At 41.0% G+C, this 20,678-nt stretch overlaps 1 protein-coding gene across 6 annotated transcripts in view; it reads left to right on the forward strand.

Annotated features, from left to right (window-relative positions):
• MGAT1 (alpha-1,3-mannosyl-glycoprotein 2-beta-N-acetylglucosaminyltransferase) overlaps nt 1-20,678 on the forward strand; it is a 43,852-nt gene that overhangs the window by 15,267 nt on the left and 7,907 nt on the right. For 2 of the 6 annotated variants that reach the window (XM_089516112.1, XM_089516155.1), the window contains 2 exons: nt 16,193-16,354; nt 16,664-16,786. The exons of 1 other annotated variant lie outside the window; for it this stretch is intronic. The gene's annotated coding sequence lies outside the window, so the exon portion shown is untranslated. The remainder of the gene's footprint in view (nt 1-16,192; nt 16,355-16,663; nt 16,787-20,678) is intronic. 3 more of the 6 variants (XM_089516121.1, XM_089516139.1, XM_089516145.1) reach the window with 3 other exon arrangements.

The following is a 20,678-nucleotide window of genomic DNA, read 5'->3' on the forward strand; positions in this document are numbered from 1 at the left end:
TCAGAGTTGTTTACTGCCTAGAATGAATGATAAACCAGAGCTTGGGAAAGTTACATTTTTGAATGACAGTTCCAAGAATTCCCTATGTTAGCTGGGGACATCTGGGAATTTTAGTCCACATGTAACTTTCCAATATCAAGGGACCTGGTTTACACTTTGCTTCTTACCAGAGGCCACATTTTGAAGTGAGCAATAGTTGAGGTGTAAACAGTTCTGGTTTTGGTTTTGCATTCTGCCTTGCTCCGAAACAAGTCAAGGTATAAGCCAGGGACTCTTTAACCCTCTCTTTCTCAGTGTGTGAACATGGACTTTGGAAATTTGTCACAGCTGTACATTCTCCTGCAAGAGCCAAAACACAGGCAGATGGGGGTGAGCAGCTGAAGTACCAGAGAACTCTGCCAAAGCCTTGTGTTGCTCTTTGCACAAGGAGAGAGGCCTGCAAGGTAGTGCTAAACAGCACTTTTTCATTATCTGAAATTCCCATGGAAATGACTGAGCTGCCTAATGAGGAGGTCCTGTCTTGGAGACCAGATGGAAAGCCCCTATGGGCCAACTTGAGTTCTGCCTGTTTTTCCTTCAGAGTTTTTTTTAGAAATTAGCCGTGCATGGATGAGAAAATACCTCACCATCTGCAGGCTTAAATTGCAGCCTTTTGCTGTGTGTTTGAGTGCTGTTTCCAGCGCTCATCTCATCCTTACTTTTCTGTTCTAACTACTAGATCATATTCATGTTACCTTGAGAAAGAATAGATCATAATTGCCTAGTTGTATCTGCTCTAGCTGTGAATAAGGCATATGATGTAGTAATGCTGCTAAATGGATGGAGCAAGCTTGTTTTCTGCTGCTCCAGAGAATAGGATCCGGAACAATGGATTCAAACTACAGGAAAATTGATTCCACCTAAACAATAGGAAGAACCTCCAGGCAGTTAGAGCTGTTCAACAGTGGAACATGCTCCCTGGGAGAGTGGTGGAGTCTCCTCCTTTGAAGGTTTTTAAACAGAGTGGACGGCCATCTATCAAGTGTGCTTTGATTGTGTATTCCTGCATGGCAGACTGGGGTTAGACGTCTCTTCCAAGTCTAGGATTCTGTGATTCTAAAGCAAAGTGAGTTCTGACAATGTCTGGATGGGAGACTCTCTTGAAATTCCATGTTTACTATGTCAAGTTTCTTTGTGGAAGTAAGACGGGGAGTCATTTCATCTTTCATTTGAACATCAACAGTTATCTCCTTTCATATTTTCTGGGTCCTGACTATTCACTAGAACTTCCTCTTGGTCTCCTGGATTTGCTGGTGCCGGCGTCCTGGTGTTTGAGTCCATTCTGTTCCTTTCCCTTCCCTTTTGCAGAATGATGCAAGGACTAGGCATCATTCTGTTCTGTTTCTGATTAGTGGTCAGGCAGCTGTGGTGAGGATGGGATGGAATGAGCTGGTCCTCCTTTGGCGTCTGGCTCTCCCTGTGTTCAGTTGCAGCCTTGATCTGCCGAAGCAATTGTGAGCCAAATAATCCAATAAAACCTTTTTTATTGTTGGTGCTGTATATATTGCACTTCTGAGTCTACTACAATCTGATTTGTTTCCCTAATGGCATCATGAAATCAAGGAGGGCAAGCGAGCTGGGGAAGTGAGCAGGGATTTTAACCTCTGTCCTTTAAACTACATTGCCTTCCTGTGCAGTAAATTGGATTTCTCCTTTCCCCATCCCCCAGCAAAGCCTTGGTTGAGGAAAATTTGTAGTAGAACCAGGAGCTGCATGTAAATCTGTCCATTACAAAGCTCCAAGATATATATCATTGTTGTATCTCCGTTTCCTTCCTCCCCAGCAGTTTCTTCCCATCTCTTTCAGCCCCATTGTACCTGTGTAGGAGACAAAACTACACCCAGCCATAAGTGTCTCTTTGGTTATTCTCTTCTTCCCCCATCAGGCTTGTGAGGAGCCTGCTAATGCTTTCTCTTCCTCCCTTAATCCCCTTCCCATGAGAGGAAGACTATGCAATGTGGGATAGGCAGCCTAATGTCTTTCCACTGCTTTCCACACGGTTCTGCCCTCCCCTTCGGTATCCTGTTTATCTCTCAGCCAGTTCTCTCTTTATCTTTTCCTTCCCCAACAGAAAACAGGCAACCAGCTGGCTGGGAAGAGAACAGTTAATGGTTAACGCTTCTCTGTGGGGAAATGTGGCAGCAGAAATTAGCTCATTGCGGTGGTTGCTTGCTTTGCTAGCTAATCATCTCCAGGAAATCTGTTTTTCTTTCCCCTCTCTTTTCTTCCAAAGACTGTTCCCAGCATTTTAGCAACCATCCTTCAACCTTGGCTCATGCTCCTTCCCAGATATTCTTATCCAGCTCTACCCCACTGTTCACAGAAGAGGTCGTATTTGTCCACAGGTATAAAACGCTGCTTGGCTTTTGCAGCTGAGTTGAGAACCTGATCCAAGCTTTGACTCCAGTGGGCCTTGCTTGTGAGTGGAGAATATGCCAAGGAACTGAAGCTAGAATCCAGTCCTCCGGTTTTCCCATGCTGATCAGTGTAGCAGTTCCAAGTTTACAATGGCCCAAGTGAAAACAGAGAAGCTTGAGGACCGAGTTCTGTCATTTGCAGTCTCTCTTTAAACTTTTGTTAGCTCCTGAATGTTCCATTTGCACTAATGCGGTTTAAGCCTGCCTACTTCAGATTGGAGAGCAGAGGGCCACCAGCTTCCTGAATGGTGGTAGAAAGCAACTGCTTCGACCCTGCCCACCTCCTTCCTACAAAGGAGGAGCCACAGTCCCAGATATCTGGGAGGGAGTGAAACTATCACTCAGAGCTTCAAACTTCAGCGGGGCAGTGTGCCATTCTCTCAGCTTGTGCCGCCAAACGGGTCTGACAGAGTGCAGGAATCTTGCCATCCTCCCACAGTTGGAAATCGGATCTCGGCAGAAAGATTTCCCCCCCTAAGCAGTTAAACCTGTCAGAGAGACAGAAGGCAAGTTTGTAACATTGGATTTGGGCTGTTGATTGGAGAAAGTTCTAAAGTGGGACAGGGGAAAGTAAAGACAGCTTAACAGGAACAAAGTGTTCTTGAGCTGGACTTATCTCTCTGTCATGGGCCAGGGAATGTTTTTCCCAAGCTGGACTTTATAATGGGCTCAGGACAACAATATGCCTATTTTGGCTCCTCAAAATGTGAGATAGAGGAAGGAGCTCTGGGACTGAGCATGTGACCGCAGCAAGATAATGGTGGTGGAAGTACAAGTTGAATGTTGAAAAGACTGGAACTTTGGCCTTATACAGAGAGGGGATATAAGGAACACTGCAGTCAAGCTTTAATGTGGTAAGGTCCTTGGAGTGTATAAATGTATAAATTTTAGCTTGTTTCCAATAATTCTATGTTTATTTGTGTGCCTGTAGTGAACTTGGCAGGCAGCGGCTATGAATACAGTCACACATAGAAGGTATATGTGGCTGTAAAAAGTGTGTGTATGTGTGAGAACCAGCATGGTGTAGTGGTTTAAATGTTGGACTAGGACATTGGGAGATCCGACTTTGAATCCCAACTTTGCAGGAAAACCCACTGGGTGATCTTGTGCAAGTCACTCTTTCTCGGCCTCAGAGGAACTAATTCTGCCAAGAAAACCCCATGACTTAGGGTCACCATAAGTTAGAAATTACTTGAAGACACAAAACATGTGTGACAGTCTGTGTCTGATTGTGGTGTGTGTGTGTTTCTTGTCCATTAATGAAATGACTGCCTATACACATGTGCAAAATTTAGAGAAATCTTATCAGATATCACCCTTTTGGTTCTGGAGTAGTATTTATGTATGCTGTGCCAAATACATGCATATGTCATTCCCTCATCCCATTTCATCCTGTCCAACAGTGTTCTTTGAATTGCAGGGCCTTAGAATTCCCCCTTTTTACCTATACTAATACAGTGGCCCTTGGTATCCGCTGGGGTTTGGTTGCAGCAGCCCCCTCCCTCGGATACCAAAACCTCAAGTCCATTATGTACAATGGCAGAGTAAAATGGTATCCCTTATATAAAATTGCAAAATCCAGGTTTGCTTTTAGGAATTTATATATTTTTGGCATATTTTCAAACCACGGATTGTTGAATCTATGGGTAAAGAATTTGTGGACATGGAGGGCTGATCGCAGAAGTGCCTTGCAAGCCCTTATTTTCAGTAAACTCCAGGAGCAAATCAGACAATGGGCTACTGCTTCTTTCTAGAATTGTTTCAAGGGAAAAGAATCATTTTGATTGTCTTCTCTTACTGCTTTTTGGCCTCTAAAGGATTTGAAAATAGTAGGAACTGATTTTTTTTTTAAAAAAAATTGCATCCCATGTCTTCTGTCCCCAGTGGGATTTTCAGGGTAGCTTTCTTACAAAATACCACTCAAAATATTTCAAGGCTGTCTTGAGATCTCACTATCTCATGAAGTGGTATATTTTTGGTGGCTGAACCACGGCTGTAACAGCCCTGCTGAGCTTGCTAGTCTCTGTGTATAAAGCACTGTAACTAGGTCTAAGTCCAAGGTTAAATGATAACATACTGATAGATTGCTAGCCTGTCCCGTGATTAGTGGCTGATGCTTGCCTTTTGCTAAATATTTGGGACTCTACATCTTCTATTTTTGGGTAGTTTTGTTTCCCATTATCCAATACATTATAAACATTAGAGTTTAAAAAGTTCCAGGGCAAAGTCTGTAATGCTTTTAATTTCTGCATCCTTACAGAGTTTGCAAGGCTGTCATTCTCACCTTTAGCTGGGGAAAACTGAATTGATCTGCCTTCTTTCCAGACCCAGAAGGGCACAGAGCAGAAAGCAGGACCTGATGTCTGTAAATATAAAAACCAGGGTGGAAGAGGGAGTTACCGTCATTGTTCTGTGTACCCTGATACCAATAACCATGAATCTGCAGCTGTGCTGACTTCCTGAAAGGCCAGCTCAGTGTATTTAGGTTCACAAAAGTGTGAAAACAGAATTTACTTCCTTTAGGCAGGGCAGCAAGTTAACAAAATATCATCTAATGCATTGTACTGAGTTAGAATTTGCCTTGAGGCACCATATCAAGCATGTTAAAAATGCACCTAGGTGTTCCTGTTCCTGCCAAAGATGTTAGTAATACTGGTTATGTGCTCTCATACATACTGGAGAGGCTTTATAGTCCTTTGAGAGAGACATGTACTCAGTTTTGGCTGGACTAGAAAATTTGAGGGTGTTATTTTTGTTTTGGACAGACTTAATAATAATAATAATAACAACAACAACAACAACTTTGTGGCAGTTGGGGTGTATCTTATAATTCAGGTCTGGGGGCAACTTTTTCTGAACAGGCAGTCCTATACAGGGCTGTAGTAGTCAGTTACAGGTCATTACCATAAAAATTTATTTAAAGAGGATAGTTCTTACCTTAGATTTTAGGTCTCAGTGAATTCTTAAATATCTTCCATCTGTGCAGAATGTTCCATTGGGCTATGCGAAACACAGTTTGGGTTCAGTGGATGAGTTACCGGTAAGTCTTCATATTGTACCATTTTTCAATTTATGCATTTGATTCTGTTTTTACCTCAGCTCCTCAACATGTTGTCAATGTACAAACAAAATTTCCACAGAGCTACTTGCAAGGGGCACAAAGGAGACTCTTGAGTACAGTCGGCCCTTCTTATATACTGATTTATTATACACGGATTCAAGCATCCACGGTTTGAAAATGTTCAAAAAAAGTATACATTTCCAATATCAAACCTTGATTTTCCATTTTTTTAATAAGGGAAACCGTTTTGCTATGTCATTATATTTAATGGGACTTGAGCCTCCACGGATTTTGTTATCCATGGGGGATCTTGGAACCAAACCCCAGCATATAAAAAAGGGTCCACTGTAGTATCTTTCAGTTTGTGTCAGTCTCCTTTATACACAGGGATATGCACTCTCAATCAAGGCACAAGCCAGTTTTTCTCAAGTGAAAATATTCACAGGCCTAAAGAGTATAACCTTGGTTAACCTTTTAGGTCACTGGTGTTCTCAGTAAGTTGTTTTTTGTTTGTTTGTTTTTTGGAGGGGAGGTCTGATTTCCCTGCCCTCTGTTTGATCACTTTGTCTAGCCCTGACCCTGAAATTAGGATTTCCTCCCAGAAATGCAGTAGAATAAATCTTAGTTTGTAGTTTAGAATTCAGAAATGTCTCATCTCTTAACCCTGAAATGGTAATGGTAGTGAACTGAATTCTTGGAACTTATGATTAAAGTCTTACGATCTGACGCCTCAGAACCCATTGCTTGGAATAGCTGTAGTAGGCCAGGGGTGCCTGTCATTAATCTGTTTGCTGGAAGAAGATAGTTGCATGTTGCTTCCCTTGGTGGGAGGAAACAATCCTGTTCCATGGAACAGGAGTTTTTCTTTACACTGCCAAAGGCCATTCTGTTCCCTGTTCTGGTGCCTAAGGAGATGTTATGTAATGAAAGTTTGGATAAATCAAGTTATTCTGCTACCAGCACAGGAGTGGGGCATATCTCCCTATTAACAGCAGATCAAACCTCTCTTCTCCAGTCTCACTCATTGAAAACAGCACAGATTTACCCATGGCTGGTCTTCAGGAAGTATCTGTTACAGTTTGCCCCTTTTATCTAGAGGGCTGAGATCCCAGAAAACTGGTTGGTAAGGAGGACCCTTCCCACCTACCCTCCAAATAGGAGAGAACTGTAAATACAAGATCACAGATATTATGAGATCCTGTACAATGGTTCCAGTCATTGACCAGTCTTCAAGCACATGTCCAGATCTAAAATGTAGTTATGCTACAGGTAGGCAACACTGCACCCCACAGATATTGTTGAACTATAGCTCCTAACAGCCCCAGGCAGCATAGCCAATGGTCAGGACTTATGGGATCAGGAAAAGTCCAAATCTTCTGCTAGCATTAGGTTGTCTAGCCCTGAGTGGGACCAGTATATAGGCATGTGTGTATGTCTTTAAAAAAATTGGAATGCTTCATGATCTATGAAAATAAAGCGTTGGTGCAATGAAGTGGTGCAGAAGCAAATACTGTGGTTGATATATCGTACTGCAGATAATATGTAGTAACTAACATAGAACTAAAGGAACAAAAGAAGACTCATTTTGTCAGAAACCCATCAGTGTGTGTTGGTAGGCTCCCTTTGGCACCAGAGTTTTCCTCCTATGGGTGGAGCTGGAGCTAGACTAAACAGAGACAGGGACTGGCTGACCTTCCATCTTTTCTTTTCAAACCAGGCCAGGGTTCAGGTTTAGGTAGTCAAACTAGTTAGGTTACAAGCTTTTCACTGACAGCTTGATAAATGCTTTGGATGGCTTCAGTGTAGCTTAGTCCAGGAAAAAGGCATAGGAGTGGGAGATAGTTGTCTGGGCCTCTGCTCCTGGTAGTTTAATGGAGGCTTGGCTATATTTACTCATGCTGTGTTCAATGGGCCTCTGTTTTTACTAGGTACAGCTTACTCAAGGTGTCTCCCAGGCAAATGGTAAGACTGGAAAGGATCTGGCTGATCTGAAATTTCTGTACTGAGGAAGTCACATTTTGTACATAAGGCCCTCTCTCTTTCATTGACATGGCTTTATTTTAGTAGAACAAATAAGTTGAACAGATTCTTAGGCTGGTACTGGTTCTCCCCTATGATTTGGGGGGCCGGGGAGAGTAGAGGGAGTGGTTCCCAGTTCTTGGGGGGAGGATGTCTCAACTCTGCTGCTTTTGGTAAATAATACAAAATATTTGTTTATGTACTTGGAATGTTTTCATTGTGCTAGGGACAGATGTTAATGTAGGGTGGTTTACCAGACCAAATATGAGGACTTTTGTTCTAGTGGGTAGTGTTGGGGCTTGGCCATGGGTTCCTTCATGATGAAGACCGCAGGCATAACTGATGACTTCCGACTGGCACATAGACAGGTATGCAGGCATTTTTTTGGACGGCCTGATCAGGGGGAAAGTACAATAGATTATTCTCTGTGTGTGGCAGACAATAAAAACAAGGAAAACATGGGCATGAAGCCTGTACACAATGAATCTCTAAAAACTATAGTACCATTTAAGAAACAATAGGGAAGTCTGGTGCTAAACAATACAACATGTATCTGCATACAAAAATACCAATTTTGTCTTATTCTAATAAATAACGAACTATATGATAATATCATAAATATGAAAACTAGGGGGTCAGTGAACTTATTTTTCAAAACTTTTAAAAGAATAACAATCTCATTGAAACAACAGAAACAAAACAAGGCAAAGAATTCCACAATTATAATAGTAATAACTCAAAATCAATCACAATACAAGCAGCAATAATGATGTCAATTAGAACACAAATTTGTGTTCTGTTTACAGAACATAAACTCCAACAATTTTGGATATGATGTATAAAGTCCATTAAACTTTAAATGAGGCATAAGGTCCTTTGAACTTAAAGACAATGAATTATAAAGGTCTTTGAACTCAGAGATGGGTATTCCCAGAATCTTTTGAACTGTTTCATAAAGTCTTATCAGTCTTACTCTTTTCTTCTTTTTGAATTGTTTATACTTAATGTTGTAATGCTTTAATTTATAAAATAAATTGCATATTACATGAAAAATTTACTCTATAAGCAACCTCATGTCCATATGAAATTGTTATATCATTTGTTATTTATTAGAATAAGAAAATATTGTATTTCTGTTGTTCCTTAAGCAGCATGAAGAATAGGCTACTTACTTAGCAGCCTCTCCAAAATTTAGGTTTTGTCCTTTTTAAACTGAGGATCAATAATATTAAGATGGCCAGACCTTAGACATATAGGCTTAATTCTCCAGGCTAATTCACTCTACCTTTTGTAATCAGCATTCTAAATTATCTTTTTAAAATGTGCAAAGTATGTACTCCTTACAGTTGTAAAATATGCACAATCAGTTTCCTCTCATATATAAAGACACAGAAGTCTTTTTACTGTAGTCAGATTGCCCTGTTTTTATTTTTTCTTCCATCTTGATATCTCTGAATTGTATATAGAGCACATAAAGAACAATATTATGGGAGGAATATGCCAGAGAATTACAGGTTGCTCAGTTCAGAGGCTTGATGTGGGAAACCAGAGGGAAAAGACTGATTACTCAAGTCCAAGTAAAGTCTCAGGTTTCATCCTTTCTCTGTTACTCCCAGTCACCATACAGTTTACAGAATTCTGAGTGTTACAGTCCAAAAACTAACTTTTTGAAGCTCTGACACGGTGCATTGCCTGTGAGCCTATAGGTTGAATAATAATAATAATAATAATAATAATAATAATTATTATTATTATTATTATTATTATTATTATTATTTATTTTCCGCTTTTTCACTATTGCCCCATCATCACTAATACTGTTACTCCTTTTCTTGACTGTACTGTATAAGTCTATAAATTTTCGTCAAAAAATTGACCCAAAAAACCCAAGTCGACTCATCCATGGGTCATTGTATGTACAGTACTGTACTTCAACTCTTTTTTTTTTAAAGGAACCATCCCCTGTTGAAAGTAATCTGTCCTGGTAGCAGTGATCCCCTGCCCCTGCTTTATTCTCTCATCCATCCAACCTTCAGTATGAACACAAACAGTTATGCCTGCTGGAATTTTGTAAGTTCTTTGGCATCCTTTAGAGCAGTGGTTCCCAACCTTCCTGATGCTGCGACCCTTTAATACAGTTCCTCATGTTGTGGAGAACCAAACCCATATTATTTTCGTTGCTACTTCATAAGTGTAATTAAATAGGTGTTTTCCAATGGTCTTAGGCGACCCCCTTGAAAGGGTCATTCGACCCCCAAAGGGGTCTCGACCCACAGGTTGGGAACCACTGCTTTAGAGCCTTTGTTACATGGCCTTAGGTTTTACCCTCAACTTATCCATGGGTCGTATCAAAATCCATAATTTTATCCCCAAATCCTGCCCTCATCATATACATGAGGTCAACTTATAGTCGAGTATATATGGTATCTAATGCTTTTAAACAGCCATCACAGGCTAATGCCCATTTTGCACCAAGATGGGTTTTACTGGAATGGTCAAAGGCCTGTTTAGTCCTGCATCCAGTTTCCCTTCAGTGGCCAACCAAATGCCTTAATGAAGATGGTCATTGTATTCCCAAGCTGTTCTTCCAACCTAGTGTTCAGCAACACACTACCTCTGATCTTGGAAGTAGCATATATTCATGATATAGAGTGATAACCAGCTACTGGGCAGCAGCTACACAGTGCTCTACTCAGCAAATGAAAATACATGAAGAAATGGAATAGTGTTCATACTAAGAGATATAACGAAAGCAGTCAAGGGATACAACACAAAGTTGGATTGGATCATATCAATAAGGCTTCAGGGAAAACTTTTAAAATATTACCATAATCCAAGTATATGCACCAACCACAGAGGCAGAGGAAGAAGAAATTGAGAGATTCTATGAAGGAGTCCAAGAAGAAACCGACCACACACCAAAACAGGACTTCAAATTAATCATTGGTGACTGGAATGCTAAAGCAGGTGGCAAAGAAGGATCAAAAATAGTAGGAAGATTCAGACTAGGTACAAGAAATGAAGCAGGAGAGCGACTGTTGGATTTTGTAAGGCCAACAACCTATTCATTGCAAATACTTGCTTAATACAACCAAGGAGATTGTGTGTGTGTGTGTGTGTGTGTACATCACCAAGTGGTCAATACAGAAATCAGACTATATAATGGGAAGCAGAGGATGGAGAAGCTCTATCCTTGCAGCCTAAAACTAGACCAGGTGTAGACTGTGGTACAGATCATGAATTACTTTTGTCAAAAATTAGAGTGAAACTGAAAAAGAAAGCAAAAACAGTTGTCATACCAACATATGATCTTAACAACATCAACAGAATTCACAGACAATGAAAGAAATAGATGTGAACTATTAAGCATAATTGACCAGGAACCAGAACAACTATGGTCAGAAGCTAAGGACATAATCAAGGAAGAATGTAGAAAGACACTATCACTGGCCAAAGAAAGACAAGAAACAGTGGATAACAAATGAATTGCTTCAAGCAGTTAAGAAAAGAAGCAAAGAGAGAAAAAAAGACTAAGATTGTGAAGAGCATCAATGGGAGAACTAGACAGGATCCTAAAGATATACAACTGAGCACTAAAGTGAATATCGTCCAATCCATTCTATTCCACATTGCCATGTATGGATGTGAGAGTTAGACAGTTAAGAAAGTGGATAAGAAGAAAATCAACTCTTTTGAAATGTGGTATTGGAGAAGAGTGCTGAGGATACCTTGGGTGGCCAGAAAGACAAATGTGCTCTTGAAGAGATCACACCTGAATTCTTGGAAGCCAAGATGATCAAACTGAGGCTGTTATACTTTGGCCACATCATGAAAAGGCAAAACTCACTGGAAAAGACTAATGCTAGAAAAGATAGAAGTTAGTAAAAAGAGCGGAAGGCCATATGGACTCAGTCAGGGAGGCTATGGGCCTGAATGTACAGGACTTAAGTAGAGCAGTAGAGGATATGGGGGGTTTGGAGATGTCTCATACACAGGGTCGTCAGGAGTCAGGGTCAACTGGTTGGCAGTTAACAACAACAACAATATACTCCTCATGGCTAATAGTCATGTAGAGCCCTGTCCTCCATAAATTTGTCAAATCCTTTAGGATGCTTTAATATTATATTCTATGCAAAGGACTTTTGTCTGTTTTCAGTATACCATCTCTCCAATATTATTAATGATTTTTTAATGTAATTCCTCTCTATCTGGTATGTCTCAAGACATCTTTTGTATGTCTCCCTTAGACCTTAAAAAGTCCCAAATGCTTTAGTCTTTCATCAGAGGGATGATGCTTCAGTCCATTTGTCACTTTTAAATATCTGTTTTATCGCTTCCCCATCTTTTGGCCAAGTGAAACTTGACACAGAATCAGTACAATATCCTAACTACAGTATTGACATTATTATGTGTTTTATATAACAGAATTATGATACTCTTGTGTCCTTATTTTCAGCCCTTTCCCTAAAAAATTGTGGCATTTAGTTTACTTTTAACTGGCACCATTTACTAAGCTAAAATCTTCATTGACTTTTTCACTATGATCTGTTACTTTTTTCTGGGCTAGACACAGCCAGTTGCAATCCCATAAATACACAGAGTGATGGGATATTTATTTATTTTTGTCCCATGCACAGTTAATTGCTCTTTGAATCTCATCTGCTCTTCTAATCTCATCTACTGTTCTGCTGCTCATTCATCTTGCTCTTCAAGAACAGAAAGCTCTTTGTGAAGCTTTTTTTGGGTCTGCTTAGGATTTTTAGTACCTTTATGCCATCTTAAAACTTGGCCCTCTACATCAACTTGACTAATACCATGCTAGGATTTTCTTCATGTTTTTCTTGTGCCCACATCCATTTTTGTCCTCATTAAGATGAAACACCAGGTGCTCAGTTTTAAAGGAACCATTTGTATCAAGACAGCCCATTTTCTTTCAAAACAGAAGTGTTTTCTAATCTAAGATCAGGTGAGTTTGCTGAGTTTGAGAGAATGTGTTCTGTCATGGGGTGGATTGGAAGGAAGTTGAGCAACTGTGATAAGTGTAACAACTACATCTCACTTTTCTTTTCTGACGTTCATACTGCCAAGCAACTGGAAATTTTTCTAAGACTTACATTTGTGTTTCTTTTTGTTATTGCTGGCAGCCACAGGTGGAATGTAGGATATATTTGTGGTCTGTAGGCTTCATTTTTTTGAGAGGAGCCAAAATGGAATTCTTCTCTTATTCTTCTGCATCACTAAATTGAAAACTTGTGACTGTTTCTAAACTCAGCTCATGTGTACCATGATCTGTACCATCCTTTGCAGACCAACATATTGTTTCAGCTACTGCCTGTGTCACCTTAGTTTAGTGAATTGAATTGCCCTTAGAATCTGAAAGGCATTGGTACTGTAAAATTCTAGAAGGACAATGCTCTGTCAGCAAACCCCTTCCTTCCAAATTCTTATCTAATCTTTGTTTTGCAAAGCATATAGACAATACACAACTTCCTGTTCTGTGAAGGAAGTGCAGTCCTGGGTTTCTTGTGGAGAAAAACAGTCCCTCTGAGAAGGTTCAAAAGCAAATCTCAGCTCTTTTGCATCAAACTTCCCTGGGCAGGCATTTGACCTCCAGTCAGATTTCATGAGGCAAACCAACAGTTGTATCCAGAGCTGTCCTCTTGATATATTTTCTACCTGTCTCCATTTTTCTACATAGAACTACCTTCTGGTAAAGAACTAGTTTAGAATTCTAGCAGTTATATAGAAATGCAGAAGGCATGTCAGGAACTAGTGGGAGGCCAGGAAGTGAGTACCTCTTCTATGGCTCTTTAGTAAGGATCTTGCTTAATGAGGTTGGGGAAAATGTATTTCCTTTTGATGATGAGTGCCTGGGAGAATGAGTAACATTAACTAGGTGGGGAGAGGAGAGATATATTTATTTTTGATTCGTTTAATGCTCTCTAATTTTGCTTTTTAAATTCTGTCTCATTTTTAAGAGGCATCATTCAGGCTGCTAGCATGTTTGGCACCACTGGGCCTCAAGGCTATTCCTTGTCCTGTTTGTGTGTTCAGGAGGAGTGGAAGAAGCGGCACACAAGGCACTGGTGGATGGGCATGCTGGATGAGACAGGGAAAGAGTAGCAGCAGCCAGCAAGCAATGATTGCCTCCTCCTTTTCCCGTCTTTCCTACACTGGTGCTGACTCTCATTGCCAGTTCAGCTTGACCAGCCTTAAATAAAATTACTGTAATTCAGGATCTAATCCTATATAAAGGGCCCAGCCAGACTTGGATCACAATAAACTGTTTGGATGACACAACTAAAACCAGACAATATTTGGTACAGCCTCAGCATGGGCCCATGGATGCTGATGAGGAACTGGCAAGGCTTCCATCATCCTCTTTAGGTACCTTGTCTAGCAAAGGACCCATATCGGATGTTTTTAATCTGGCTTTCAGCTACAGTGGCAGACTGAAGTCTTCTGTTGTTTCAACCATCTCACTTATTAAGCTACTCTCCAATTGAACTTGCAGACTTCCTGTTTGCAGACCCCAGTGTTGTTACGCCTTGAGACCAATAATCTTCTTTTCCAGTGCAACTCAGGACAACCAATTTCAATCCATTTGGGCCCCACACGCTATGCAGGTCATATGCTCAATTTGTTTTTTTGTGGGGTCAGGTGACCATTGGTTGTAAGCGACACCAACAGAGGTTTGATACAGCAGGGCTCTGTAGTTTCTACAGAAGCAGAGAGCGTGTGGAAGCCCCTGGATGAGGTACCTTTCTGGACTGCTCCTTAAAGACGTTCTTGATAGATCTGGAAAGCTGTCTTCTTAGAGCCATAGTTAATTTTGGGAATATTGGCCAGTTATCAGTATTGCTTCTAAGTATCCAGTTTAGCTGACTAAAACAAAGGCTTGGTTTTTTTGAAGGGCTGAAGGAAATGAAGCTGTTGGGGTGGCAGCAAGATTGCAGTCTGTGAGATACTCCAAACAGCTCCAACAAAATTGGTTTGCAATGTGCCATACCTGTTCTGTTGGAGCATTGGCAGTGGAGGCAGCAAGCCTGGTGACTGATGTAATTATGCCAGTATAAGTGATGGTGGTAGCACAGTGCTAGGGATCAAATGGTCATGAGTGATGGCGGGAAGGGGAAGGTTCTCATCTTTGTCACAAAAGAGAGATGCCCTATGAGATCCTGAGCTGCTTGGGAATGAACAAGGTGGTTTTCTCTGCTGCCCTCCCACCAACACTCAAAATTGCTTTGAAAAGTACCTTAAAGTTAACAAGATGATTCTAAGAGCTTTATGATGCAAAGCATTTTACATTGTAAAGTTACTTCTGTCCATTCTGTTACCACATACTTGAGAGTGTGAACCCATTGCATGGAAAGGCAAAGGAAAAGACCCTCATTAAAAACTGTTTGGAGAACGCAGGTTTTGGTTTCACATCAACCATGCTCGTTCTCTTGGGTAGAGGTGATCCTCTCTCTCTCTTCCCACTGCAGCAGGTTTTTGCCTGTCTGTGAAACCAGCCACCTTAAGTAAAGGAAACTACCATGATTACCCTAGATGTCTTCTGCCAGAAAAACAACAGGAGAGTAATCCTGCTAATTCTCCTTTCTCATTGAGGATGGTCTTTTTGCCATGTAACAGTGGATCTGCCTTTGTGTGATGGCCATGGAAATTACCCTGCAGGGTTCCATGAGATTAGAATGGTCTCCCATTGTATTTAAAGCCTGCTGAAGTTCTCTAGAGAATTGGAATATGATTTAGTGGTTTCTCCAATATTTTGAAGACAGTGTCCATCTTGGGAGCACCCAGTCTTATCTGGATCATAATAAGGTGTATATAAAAATCTTTATACTGTACTGTACCTTACCTCATCTGCCTTGGATCTGATCCAAAATACCTCTTTTTAAAATTCCTGTGGATTGCACTTAGATAGCAACCCTGTGGTGACAGAATCTCCAGGGCTGCATGGCCTAAAGAACCATTGGGCCTTGCTTTTCAGCCATCCAAACTCTGGAGGGGAAAAGCTCTGGCAGGGATGAAAGTGCATGAAGAGATTTTCCTTCAGAGTATAAATCCTTGGAGCATCTGCCTTACATTTTTTTCTCAGTATGCAAAGGAAAACTAACCTTGAAACTAACTGTGCAAAACAAGTTATAGCATAAGCTTTCATAGACTTAGTCTACTTCCTCTGTCTACAGATGCTTATACTACAACTTCTTTTGCAGAGTTAATCTCAGAGGTGCTACAAAATCCTTTAGCATACTGATATTCCAGACTAACATGGCTAGGTATCCAAATTATTTCTCTCAAGTATAGGATCATTTTTAAATCTCTCTGCTTCCCATCTTCCCCCATGAACTTGGCAGAACCTTTCCTTTCTGTGTTCTCCCCTCCTCCCCAGCTGTCCTAGCAGCATGGATTCTGAATCAACCAGTCTACAGGTCCCAGTCAGCCTGTCTGTGCTCTTTCTAACCCCTACCAAGATACATGACCCTACCAAGGTCATGTAAGGAACTTGACTTTAACAGATGTTGCAGGAATCTGCTTGAAAGCTCTGCTGAGCAGGGCAGATGGACCTTGCAGAGACACCCAAACTACAGCCTTTGTTTCCCTTGGTCCCTGGGATCTTCAAACCTCTGCCTCATCTCTCCTTTACTTTCAGATCCCAAAAGGCTTCAGGAACTGAGTGTGTCTAGGTAATTTCATCCGTGTCTGGGTACTATAGTCTGCCGGCTTCTGTATGGTGCTAAATTCAGGTGAGCAGGGGTGTTTGGAATTGGACGCTTTTCATGAGAACAAAAATCTGTCCAACAAATTTCTTGAGGTTAGTGCAAGCCTGTTTCAATACACTTGAGCGCTAGGAGACATTTTTCCCTCTTATGTTAGTGATTTGCTTTTAATTTATTCTGCACCTTTCTGGCAAAAAAAAAAAAAAAAGGGGGGGGGCACCCAAAGCAGTTTGTGGAAAGAGGAAGGTGAGTAAATCTTACTGTGGAAATACTTTGTCTAGAACCAATATTTGTTTTCATGGTTGGTATCCAATGGGAATAATAACTGCATCCTGTCCTGCCTTTTCAACACTTAATGGGATATTTCCTGAATCTCTTTTTTTTTATGTTTCTCTCTTTGTCAGTTGGTGTTGAGACATGCACACCCATGCATTTTGATAAGGAAACCTCTCCCAGGTCATCTATTGTCAGACACAGAGGCTTCATCTTGCATGTTCCTGTGCCCCAGCAATAAGGTGGAGGCTCAAGTATGAAGGCTTTCATACTTTGTAAAATTATGCAGAAGGCAAAATAAAATTCCGTATGAGAATGCATTGTGAATTAACTAATTTCTGAATATACAGTAGGAAATGAATATCTGGATAGTGTACATACTTTGCTGTGCTGTAAGTAATATGCAGGACATGAAACAGAGAGTGATATCACTTAGAATATCTTGAGGGACTATCATTATGCGGTGACAGCAGTGTTGTTGTAAAGGTCCCTGAGGAAAGACTGAAAAGAGCAACAGCTTCCTCAGTCTTGGAACCCTAATGGCTTTTTCACATTGTTCGTAAAATAAGGATTGGAATGTGTGTATGCCTTCAAGTCGCCTGTTGACTTATGGTGGCCTCATTAATTCCATAGGGTTTTTTAAAGACAAGGAATACTCATAGGAGGTTTTCCTAGTTTCTTCCTCTGTAATATAGCTTAGAGCACCTGGTAATCGTTAGAAACTTGTTTTCTTTTTAAGTAAGTGTTCCAGAATTTTTGAGGATCTTCCACATTCTGTGTTTGACGCCAGATTGTGTGCCTGTGTGTTTATGTTCATGTAAGTGCATGCACACATGTATTTTACCATAGTAGTACTGGTAATACTTAGTAGGGATCTGCATAGAACGTTCTTGTGTAACTGTCTTCTTACTCCACTGTACAACTGTTTACATTTCGGTGCAATTTTGTTGTGTGGCTCTGATCTAAAAACTGGAAGCAGCTGCATTCAGAGTTGTGTAGAGGTAACCAGTAAGTGAGGATCTTAAGACTTCTGAATGACTAAATACTGCATAGTCTTGACTACGTTCTGGCAGCCAAGTACAAATATATGTGATAAATATAAATATTTATCATAAATATATGACTAGGGCACTTCCTAAGTGGCGATTAAGAAGGCTACTGATGCCCCTGATAAGACACAGGGTCCAAAGGGAAGTCAAGAGGATTAGAGGATCATGGATTAATGCTAAGGGACAGACTATGTCTGGCAGTCATTTACAGAATGGATGTGTGTATGTGAGAGAGGTGGAATTTACAGGTCATTCTTGCTTCTGCCACGTGGCTTGAAGTTTGAAGAACTGAAAAAGAACATGTTCAGAAATACATGTATACCTCTCCTTTTCTTGTTTCCTTTGTGCACTGTCTCATATTTGAAAACTGCAACTCTGTCAGTGGATTAAACTCTGTTACTACATGTATTTGATAATATTTTCAGTTTCACTGTACAGGAAATCTCAGACCGACTCCCCCAACAGATAGGGGAATTCTGATGATGAACAAGTGGAAGTACTTCATAATTTGTACTGCTGCCAGCCTTAGAACAGGGATCCCCTGGGAAACTGGCATGTAGAACAAACAAATTAGCTTTACTAAAATACTTTGCAGCTCTCAGTTTCAATTGATCTCAAAATAGTTCCAGCCCTAAATTTTGTTGTTAACCGCCCGGATACTGTTGTTAACCGCCCGGATTGGTTTGCCAGAGGGCGGTATACAAATAAATATTATATATTAAAAAAAATAAAAAATATTATATTAAATATTATATATACTAAATTTTGGTACTGTGCAGATGTTTTTCAAGACTTCTTTCTGTATATCCACTAAGCTGTATTAGAATAATATATTCCACCTTTCCACTTTACTGAAGTAGTGATTGTGGAAGGGGATGGGGAGGAAAAGTGTAACAGTAGTCTAGTAGTTTCTTCAGTCTCTTTCTCCTAATGGCATTTGACCCATCTAGGCAATAGTTTGCCCTCTACCATCCAGATGCTGCTCTTGTCCAGTGCACGGTTTTTCACTTGCCTATCTTAGTTGTTTACGTTGTGAATTTTAAAATTTGTCTTCTGAAATCTCAGATGAAAGGGGATTCTAAAGAAAATTCCAGCAGGCTAGCACTGGTTTTAGTGATGTGTTTTAAGATGGAACAACGGAGCATATTTTTCAAAGTTTATTTTTTAAAAAAAGTTAAAATATAGAAATGACCAAATGTCTCCTATGACCCTGAAACAAAAATTAGTTGTTTATTCCTAATCTGCCACATGTTAGTGCTAATATAAAAGTAATAAAAATAGACATGGTTTTTCCAAGGTAAGAGTAATGTTGTTAGTTTTAATGCATTGCTTCCATGCTCTTTGCTGTATTTCATATTCTGCACTTTGAATAAAACTACTGCTCATTCCTAGGAAGCCAGGTTGGATGTGTCCTCTTTCTTTCCTTATGGCAAGGAGGCACACTAGTATCCCAAGGGCTGCAGAAAGAAAGAAGTGTGTTCCCTGACCTTGTATCCTGAGCAACTATTTCTAGTTTAACTGGCCCGGCATTAGCTCATCCTGGCCCATATAGCCACAGCTCTTCAGCAGCATTGGTGAGGCTTTGTGCCAGTCCATTCATGCCCTAGTCTAGAATTCATCACTCCATTTTGTGGAGTCCTCAAGAAGTTAATTCTGCTCACTCTTGCTCTGAAAGGAGAGCCATTCATACTCCTCCAAAAGCTCAAGTTCTGCTTTCCAAATAAATTATGCAAATGACAGTGATACAAAATTGCCTTGATCAAGTTACTCTCTTTGTTTAGAATATAAGCCCTTGAGGTTTTGTAGAGAGAAGTCTAGTAAAAATGGCTGTCATTGAGTGTGGTGACATGATGACTGCATTGAGAGGGGGCACGAAATTCCATGTGCACCCCCCCTAAAAAATGTACACAGTGATGCACAGAATACATTCTGCAATGCATCACTCAACAAAGAAGTGTTTCTTTTTTGTGAGCAGGGATCAGGGAGACTTTCTTATTTGGAAAGCCTATTAGAGATGGGAGAGAACCAACATGGTGTATGGGTTGAGCGTTGGGACAACAATCCTGGAGACCAGGGTTCAAATCCCTGCTCAGCCATGAAAACCTATGGGGTGACCTTGGGTATGTCACACACACAGCCCCAGAGGAAGGCAAAGGCAATCACCACCACCTCCAGAGAAATCTTGCCAAGAAAATCTCATAATAGGTGCACCTTAGGGTCTCCATGTATTGGAAACAACTTGAAAGGACAGAACAAGTCAGCAATGTGATGTAGCAGCTAAGAAAGCCAATGCAATTCTAGGCTGCAACAAAAGGAGTATAGTGTCTGGATCAAGGGAAGTAACGCCACTCTATTCTGCTTTGGTCAGACCTCACCTGGAATATGGTATTCAGTTCTGGTCACCACAAATAAAGAAGGCTGTTGGCAAGGTGGACCATGTCCTATGATAAGTGGCTTCAGAATCTGGGTGCATTTAGCCTGGAGAAGAGGAGGTTAAGAAGTGTTATGGTAGCCATGCTTAAATATTTGAAGGGATATCCTATTGAGGATGGAACAAGCTTGTTTCCTGCTGCTCCAGAGACTAGGACAAGAAGCAGTGGATTCAAACTACAGGAAAAGAGAGTCCACCTCAACATTAGGAAGAACGTCCTGACAGGGAGAGGTGTTCAACAGTGGAGCACAATCCCTCAGAGTGGATGGCCAATTGTAGAGAGTGCTTTGATTGTGAGTTCCTGCATGGCAGGAGGTTGAACTGGATGACCCTTGGGGTCTCTTTCAACTCTATGATTCTATGGCGGAGTACAGACGGGCAGGGAAAGACGTCTTGGAGGTGTATTCTGCTGAATACGGAGCCTCCAGACCGCCCGCCCCGGGGGCGTGGCTCAGGTGTGTGGGGCTTCCACATGGGGGGCAGTGAAGACGCCTCACCTGGGGCCGTTTCTGACCCGCAGTTTCCATACCGCCGCCTCAGAGGACGCTGCAAAGAGAGAGGCAGCTTCTGCATGGGCGGCCAAAAACGGGACTTTTTTTTTCTTTTGCCGGCTGGCGGATGCACCGGCGGCAGAAAGCCTATGTGCACATTTAAAGCGCTCAGGCC

The sequence above is a fragment of the Sceloporus occidentalis genome, unplaced genomic scaffold, assembly GCF_023333645.1.
Source record: "Sceloporus occidentalis isolate IW3139 unplaced genomic scaffold, rSceOcc1.0.p SCAF_1, whole genome shotgun sequence".
NCBI classification, from domain to species: Eukaryota; Metazoa; Chordata; class Lepidosauria; order Squamata; family Phrynosomatidae; genus Sceloporus; species Sceloporus occidentalis.